The sequence below is a fragment of the Perca flavescens genome, chromosome 17 (genome assembly GCF_004354835.1).
Source record: "Perca flavescens isolate YP-PL-M2 chromosome 17, PFLA_1.0, whole genome shotgun sequence".
NCBI classification, from domain to species: Eukaryota; Metazoa; Chordata; class Actinopteri; order Perciformes; family Percidae; genus Perca; species Perca flavescens.
This window is the reverse complement of record NC_041347.1, coordinates 8,644,338-8,652,575: the sequence shown is the minus strand read 5'-3', so window position 1 is coordinate 8,652,575 and position 8,238 is coordinate 8,644,338. Positions and strand designations below refer to the sequence as shown.

General features: G+C 42.6%; 2 long non-coding RNA genes across 3 annotated transcripts; both read left to right on the top strand.

Annotated features, from left to right (window-relative positions):
* The first annotated feature begins 421 nt into the window (after positions 1-421).
* LOC114572393 (uncharacterized) lies at positions 422-3,417 on the top strand. 2 transcript variants are annotated; one of them, XR_003694759.1, is made up of 3 exons: positions 422-1,438; positions 1,958-2,167; positions 2,718-3,417. It is a non-coding gene; the product is annotated as an uncharacterized LOC114572393 (long non-coding RNA). The 2 variants fall into 2 exon arrangements; XR_003694760.1 differs by having other exon boundaries at positions 2,673-3,417.
* Positions 3,418-7,195: 3,778 nt separating this feature from the next.
* On the top strand, positions 7,196-7,704 carry LOC114572395 (uncharacterized). Its single transcript, XR_003694762.1, has 2 exons — positions 7,196-7,425; positions 7,520-7,704. It is a non-coding gene; the product is annotated as an uncharacterized LOC114572395 (long non-coding RNA).
* The last annotated feature ends 534 nt before the right edge of the window (positions 7,705-8,238 follow it).

Here is an 8,238-nt window from a genome sequence, read left to right as displayed (position 1 = left end):
CAAAACCCATCCCTGCAAAGGTGAAACAAACAGCTTTTGCTGTAAAGACATTAGGCTTTTCAATGTCGTAAATGGCGAGGGGTTTGAAGAGCTGGCACATCAACTAATTAATGTCAGAGCTGCATATGGGAGGGTTCCCGTGAACTGAAGTACAGAAATGTAATACTTTGTTGAAGGATGGCACAGTCGCAATGACCACAGACATGCGGACAGAGGATTATCGGTTATTTGACAATCACATGCCATTTCATAAGTGAGGATATGGAACTCGTGAATAAAACCCTGACGACAATGTTCTCTTTGGAAGCGGCAAAGACAGGAGAAAATATCAGACAGGAGATACTGAACAAAGTTTGGCCTTGATGCTTCCTCTCTCAACAAAATTGTATGGGTGAGCAATGAGGGGGCAAACATTAAAGTAGCTCTGCGACCATACCAGAGATTGGACTGCATTGACCATTTCATTAATACGGTACTGCGGCATGGACTCGACATTTCCAAGTTATCCAAAGCCGACGGTGCTCCGGACATAGGAGATACCATTACTCCTGCTAAATCATTGGTGAGGTACGTTAAACAGTCGGGGTTGGCTGTCAACAACATTGCTGCAAATGGTAGACACTCGGTCCAGTACAGTATACCTCACACTGACTTCTATGCAGGCCATTTATCCATGTCCAGGTCCATGAAAAGCTGGAGGCACGAGGGGAGAGCGCGCGCATTGAAAAAGTAGCACCGGACACACTGGGCTTTTTGATAGACTTTCTGAAGCCGTTCTATGAAGCACAGCGGAAACTTGAGGGAGACAAGTATCCAACACTTAATAGTGTGTGTCTCTGGTATGAGAAACTGAAACGCCACAATGTACATGTCAGCCCAATTCCCTGGACTCCCCTCTGCAAGCTGTTGTGCGTAAACGACACGGAGACTGGCTCACTCGTAAAGTGATAATACAGGACCTCCACAAGATGGCAACATTCCTCTGGCCAAAATTTATCCAGCTGAGAATGTTGTCACACTCAGACAGGAATGCAGTACACGCTCATGCCCGCACTCTTCTGCAAGCCATAGCTGCAGGTGCAGAGATTCAAGACCCAGAGCTCTCCAGAGTCAAAGCCACTCCTCTGGCAAAAAGGGCGAATTTTGCGGAGTGGGAAAATGTAAGGCCAGCTGACGGGGAAGATGACGAGGTCACTTGCTACATTGAAGCAGCTGTCATGGAAAATTAAATGGACGTTCTTGGCTGGTGGAAGACCAACAAACAATCCTACCCGAAACTTCCAATATTAGCCAGATCAGTCCTGTGCTGGCCAGTAACAGCAGCAGTGCAAGGGTGTTCAGTGCAGCTGGACGCACCATCAGTGAGTGCAGGACCATGCTGAAGCCATCTACAGCGGATTCAGTAATTTTCCTCCACAAAAAATGTAGCCTAATCTTGGTGAGTAAAGGTTTTTCAAATTATAACAAAATATGAATTGACTCTTAAATGCATAATGTAGGCTAATGTTAGCATTATTCTTTTATTCAATTTCAGCTGCTGTTCACCGTCGCGTTGAGGCTGATCTAATCTATTTATAGCCGAATACCCATGTCAATTTAGAATAGTTGATTTAATTTGTTAAGAAAGACTCCTTTTTATAGGCCCATAGGCCTATTTATAGGCTAAGTGAGTAAGTGTATGCCTAGGCCTATTTAGAGTGCTGAGATGTTACAGGAGACTTATTATTTCTTTTTTCCAACTTCCAAGTGGCCTATAGCCTACATTAGTCATGAATAAATGATGTAAAAATGACTCATTCTTGACAAAAGGCAAAAGAGCTGTGTGCATGCGCCCATTTGAATAATGTCGGGCTGTAAATGGGTTTGGGCTTTTAAAAAGTTGTCAATCAAAGTGTACTTGTCAGGCTCGGGCCGCATTCTGTTGGGCTCGGGCCTAACTTTTAAGGCCCGATTACAGCTCTACTCTGGAGATGTAGCTGTATGATGAGGACACCCTGTAACGTGATGACATCAGCAGTCTGACTGCAGGGATAAAGGAAACCAAGGAATTCAGCCTAGACCATGAGGAAAAACCTACTCCCACAGCACCTGTAGACATCAGCATGGTAACACAGCTAAACATGTTGGTTGATTGGCCAGACAACAACAGAGACGTGGCCAATCTGAAGTAAGTTTGAAGGCAAGGGGATTTAAAAAGGGTCCTGTTGAGATGAAGCAATTAGTCAATGAATCAGTTATTTCATAATTTGATATTTGATTATTTGATGGACAGAAAATGGATCCGTCAGTCATCAAAAGCCAATTATTCTCAGGTTTGAGGATTTGCTGCTTTAGTCTTTGTTAAATCATGTAAATTAAATATGTGGGGGTGTGTTAGTCTGACATCAACAAATTATAAGTCATCACCTTGGACTGCACGAAACATTTTCCCCAATTTTCTTACATTCTGTAGACTAAACCATTAATAGAAGTGTATTTAAAGTAAGGTGACCAGATTTTTTAGACAAAATCCGGTGACATTTTCAGCTCAGAAGCGTAAATACCTCCAAAACAGGTATTCAATCAAGAGAGACTTTGTTGCAGATATGCAAAGGTTTATTTGCACATATGCATAATGTGAAATGTACAGAGTCTTTGGAGATTAGACTCATTAAATAAAATATTTTTTAAAGGGGTGGAGAAGCCAAGACTATAGATAAGATATTCCCCTGATGGAGTCTAGACACTGGTGGTGGTGGTGAAGGAGCCTGAAGACCGGACCGAAGGAGGAAGACCCGGGGAGCCGTAGGTGATGATGACTGGAGGTGGAAGGAGAGGAGGAGGGTTGCACTCTTTGTCTGAAATGACAGCTGAATGCAGCAGAGAGAGAAGCAGGGATGTAATGCTGTGATTGGTTCGTGAAATTCATGGCCAATTTTGATTGGTTTAACTGACAAGTGAACTGAAAAGTGATCGCCTCGAACCAGCTGATCAATTTTAGGAAGAGAGAGAGGTGATTAAGTTTAGAAGTCTTCCTGAAAGAATTTGCGCTGAGCTTCATATGTTTTTATTTTTGTAAACTTAAAACGGGGACACTGCCCCAGGGGCGTCACTAGACCTAGAGCTGCACTGGGGCACAAGCCCCCCTAGGGGGGGGTCCATGGGCATGCTCCCCTCTAAGAAAATGTTGTCTATTTTAAAGTTTAAATGCATCCACTTTGAAAAGGGAGGGCGTTCTATGTGTGGAGTAGTTTTGGAGACATGCCTCTTTGTAATTATGACATTTTTTATGGCAAAAGATATTCCCCAAAAATTATGCATATTTTTGAAAAGTAAGCGATGTAGTACAACCAGCAGAACACTAATTATGTGTGAGGTAAGTTTAGAGACACAACTCTAATTATTAAAATATTAAATGTTTTTGTCAAAGAATATTCCCCAAAATTATGATTATGCTTATTTTTGAAAGTTAAGTGCTGTAGTACAACCAGCAGGGGGGCTTCTATGTGTGGAGTAGAGGATGGATACCCGAACCGAGCCCGACAGGACCTGGCGGGACCTGACAGTACCCCACGGGCCAGGCCGGGTCCGGACAGATATTTAGAAATGATGTTCGGTTTGGGTCAGGCTCGGTGACTTCAGCGCGATAAGGCATTGAACATTTTAAATTAAAAAAAGCTTATTATATAGGTGCGCGCCTGTGTTAACGTGTGCTTGTTGCCCTGTGTGCGCTGATGTCTCATCTGTTGACATTTCTGAATGCCTTCCCAAACACAAACAAACGTGTCATTAGTATGAGAAAAAAAAAAGATTTTAACTGGGTCGGGCTCGGGTCAGGCTCGGACAGAAATATCTTAATTCCTGTCGGGTTCGGGTCGGGTTCGGTTACTACTCTGTCGGACGCGGGCCGGGCTCGGACAGAAAAATGCGGCCCAATCAGCACTCTAGTGTGGAGTAGTTTTGGAGCCACGACTCTCTGTAATTATGACATTTATTACTTTTTTTATGGCAGAAAAGATTTCCCAAAATTAGGCATATGGCTATTTTTGAAAAGTAAATGCTGTAGTATAACCAGCAGAAGACTAATTATGAGGTAAGTTTAGAGACACAACTCTATTTAATTATTAAAATATTATATCTTTTTGGCAAAAGATATTCCCCAAAATTATGAATATGCTTATTTTTTTAAAGTAAGTGCTGTAGTACAACTAGCAGGAGAAAAGTTATAATTGAGGTAAGTTTGGAGATACTACCTAATTAATCATTAAATTAATAAATAATAATACATATTGTTGTAATTTCTCCAGGTTGGAGGACGGCTCGTTTTGATGAAAATGAGTTTGTAGCTCGTTGTTAACCTTACTACGTTAGGAAAGATGCATCGTTTGTGATTTAATAACATTTCGCTATAGAGTAATTGATCCCAGAAGTTTGAATCTGTGAATATCTTAATCATAACTTTACCGAAGTTGAGCTCTGAGCAGCTCTTGCTGAGTCAAAGTTGAGTTGATCTTCTATCAGCTGAAATCAGTCGGCCCATTCTCCTCTGACCTCTAGCATCAACAAGGCATTTTCGCCCCCCAGGACTGCAGCATCCTGGATGTTTTTCCTTTTTCAGACCATTCTTTGTAAACCCTAGAAATGGTTGTGGGTGAGAATCCCAGTAACTGAGCAGATTGGGAAATACTCAGACCAGCCCGTCTGGCACCAACAACCATGCCACGCTCAAAGTTGCTTAGATCACCTTTCTTTCCCATTCTGACATTCAGTTTGGAGTTCAGGAGATTGTCTAGACCTGGACCACACCCCTAAATGCATTGAAGCAGCTGCAATGTGATTGGTTGATTAGATAATTGCATTAACGAGAAATCTTACAGGTGTTCCTAATATTCCTTTAGGTGAGTGTATAAAAAATATAACAAGAGCAGAAAGCAACAATAATATAAAATATTAAGAATAATATGCAAATAAAATATAAAATAAATAGCATAAATCCTTCATCACACAAATGTGAAAACACACTAAAGAGAATCTAATTATTACACTATAGCACTAAGAACAGAAAACAAAAAAAAAAAAAACTAAAACTAAAACCTTTCTGGCCTTCCTTTATGCAAAATCATCAATGATGTTATATGAAATCTGCTCCCCTATTGAATGATTGATACTGACAGAAAGGCCAGTGAGCCGTTCCTGGGACATGGTTGACCTCAGGTATGACTTGAACAACTTTAGTTTGGAAAAGCTCCTCTCTGCTGGAGCCACAGTGACTGGCAGAGTAAGTGCAATCCTGAGAGCAGTCCAAAAGTTGGGGTAGATCTCAGATAGATCCTTTTCATCCCTCGTTCCCCCCCTTGTCCGGGCCGTTCCATTTGGGAGACCAAGCAACATAGGCGCCGATTTATGTTTTCCTCCGTGGGTGCTCACGGGCGCACGCCCTTTAAAGAAAAAAGTAGTCAAAAAATGTACACACACACCTATCAACTCGATAATAAAGCCGTAAAGTAGGCTATCTTTCAACTCGGGATAGGATTGGAGATGAAAAGTTTAACTGACACATAACAGCAATCAGCTTCATGGGTGCTCAGTATTAGCGGAGCACCAACAGTATCGGTGCCTGTGCCCAGCAACCTGTTCGACCCAGAGTTGAACTGTCCCCCGCTCCCCCATCCCCTTTCCCCTTCTCACACAGCTTCTCTGTGCAGTGTGCATGGTACCTTCTCAGCAAGCAGGGCAGTCAATTTGCCAATTCCCCACATGGTGAAATGATAGATAATACAGTAGAAAACCACTTAGAGGATTTCTTTTTGCCACCCCCCACGTGTCATGAAAAAATGCAGCCCCGGGCGGCTGCTCGCTTCACCTGTGCCAAAAAACACTACTGGTCACATGTGCAAAACTCTAACTACAGTCTGCACAGCAGCAGTTCATGTGGACCAAACTCTAGTACGATTTTCACTTGTACCCTGAAACTTGTTCTTTCGGTCATGACCCAGCATTCATTTGTGCACCATAGGTGAGGGTAGGAATGAAAATTGACCGGTAGAGAGCTCTCTTTTCGTCACAACGGTGCGATATATTGAATGTAATACCGCCCCTGCTGCGCTGATTCTCCGACCAAACTCCTTCACTTGGGGTAAGGAGTCATTCCCTACCTGGAGTAGGCGCTCCATCGGTTTCGTGCTGAGAACCATGGCCTCAGATTTAGAGGTCCTGATCCTCATCTCAGCCTCTTCCCACTGCGCCGCGAACCGATCCAGTGAGTGCTGAAGGTTACAGGCTGATGATGCCATCAGGACCACATCATCTGCAAAGAACAGCGATGAGATCCCCAGCCCACCACACTGCAACCCCTCCCAACCCCGACTACGCCTTGATATCCTGTCCATAAATATTACAAACAGGATTGGTGACAAAGCGCAGCCCTGGCCCTGACCCTGGCAATTAAGCAATATCAATATTAAAAGGACCCCCATATCATCAAATATCAAATCATCATAGTAAAAGATTAAGTCATTACCAGTAGGAATAATGTACAATGCATCACTGACATCATCTTAAACTGTCATCTAGTGCCCCCTACTCATAAAATAATACATCATATTCTTCTGAAAACTGGACTGTAAACTGTATAGTGGACGTGAAGAACAGATAACAAATAACAATTGTGAGCACTGTGGCAAACATTCAATAAGAAACATATAGGTTCAATTAGCAATAGGCTATCATTAATAAAAGTACCCCTTAAAAGCCTTAGAAGCACCCTTGTGGCTGCGGCCAGACCACAGCCGTGAGGATATCCACAAACATCTTCACTCTCACTTGCACTACATTGCTTAATAGTAGCATGCCGTGTAGGCCTATATGGAAGAAATATAGGGGGAATTACATAAATAAAAATATAAAAGAGGTTAAAACATTACAGATCATATTGGTATTGGTATTTATTGTGATCAACAATTATATTCTAGCCTTCGTTGAGGACCATTTGGAGGTTTTTATCACCACTGTCAGACGTCACTACAGAGAGTCTGACCAAAACCTACTCTTTCACATGATATGCATGAGTTGTTCACATTAGCCATCTTGTTTCCCCTCTGTTGCTAACTACTTTAGACCTCTTCTTAAAAAGTATCTAATATTTTTTATTGTGTTAATAATAATAATAATAATAATAATAATAATAATAATAATAATAACTATGATAATAATAATAATAATAATAATCCACTAGTGGGAAAGTGACAAGCGGGGGTTTCCTGGAGTCTCTCTCTCTTTTCCTCTCCCTCTGCTCGCAGTGCAGTGAGTGACTGGCTGCTCCTGGGATGACGCACAGCTGCAGGCAATCTCTAATCAACCACCTGTTTCCCGTGGCTCATCAGCGCAGCGTCTAAAGCTGTGGCTGCCCTATCTGTTCGGCGTCGGATAGTTAGTCTTGTCACATAGGTGAACGTCCAGCCAGCCTCTGTCTCTGATCTTTTTTTGTATCCTGCTGTTTTTTGCCTGCCAACCTTAATACTGTTTTTCTCATGTCTTCAAGGAATACCACTCTGTTCTGTTGTCGCTAAACCTGCCTGTTGACGCCACCCTCCGCCTGCAATCACCAGCCCTGCATGACTCGTCATCCCTGCCTGTGTTCACTACCTGCTCTGTCACCTGAGAGGATTCCCCCCACCAGTCCATTCTGCTAAATTCTCTGATTCAGAAATAAACTATTAAAATGTTGAGCTGTGTTTCTGTCTGCTTCTGGGTTCTAGCCACGAATCCTGACAGCCTTTCATGGTACCCAAGGTTGCTTAACAAATAGGGGGTGGGGATGGGGCAGAGCGGATGTGGAGTGGTAGACTGTTCCAGAGTGTGGGAGCATTGGCAGAGAAAGCCCTGTCCCCAAAAGTCAAACGTGACTGAGTGTAGGGGTGGAGGAGATCTGTGAGGTATTGTGGTGAGAGTCCACAGAGAGATTTGTAGGTGATGCGTGACTTGACTGGCAACCAGTGGAGCTGTTGGAGGTGTTGACATGTTATGGTTGTGACAGTAGCAGTGTCCAACAATATGAACAAGTTTAAGAGAAAATAGCAAACTTAAGGGAGATTGAGTGATCTTGAAGAATGCAGTAGAGCTGAAGGTTTGAAAATGGGGTCCTCAGGAATGTAGTTGACCTTGTAGTTGCCTGGTTTAATTGCTTTTTATAAATTCGTGACTAATATGTGGGACACATTTTGAGCAACCACAAAATAATAGAGAATATTGTTCAAAACA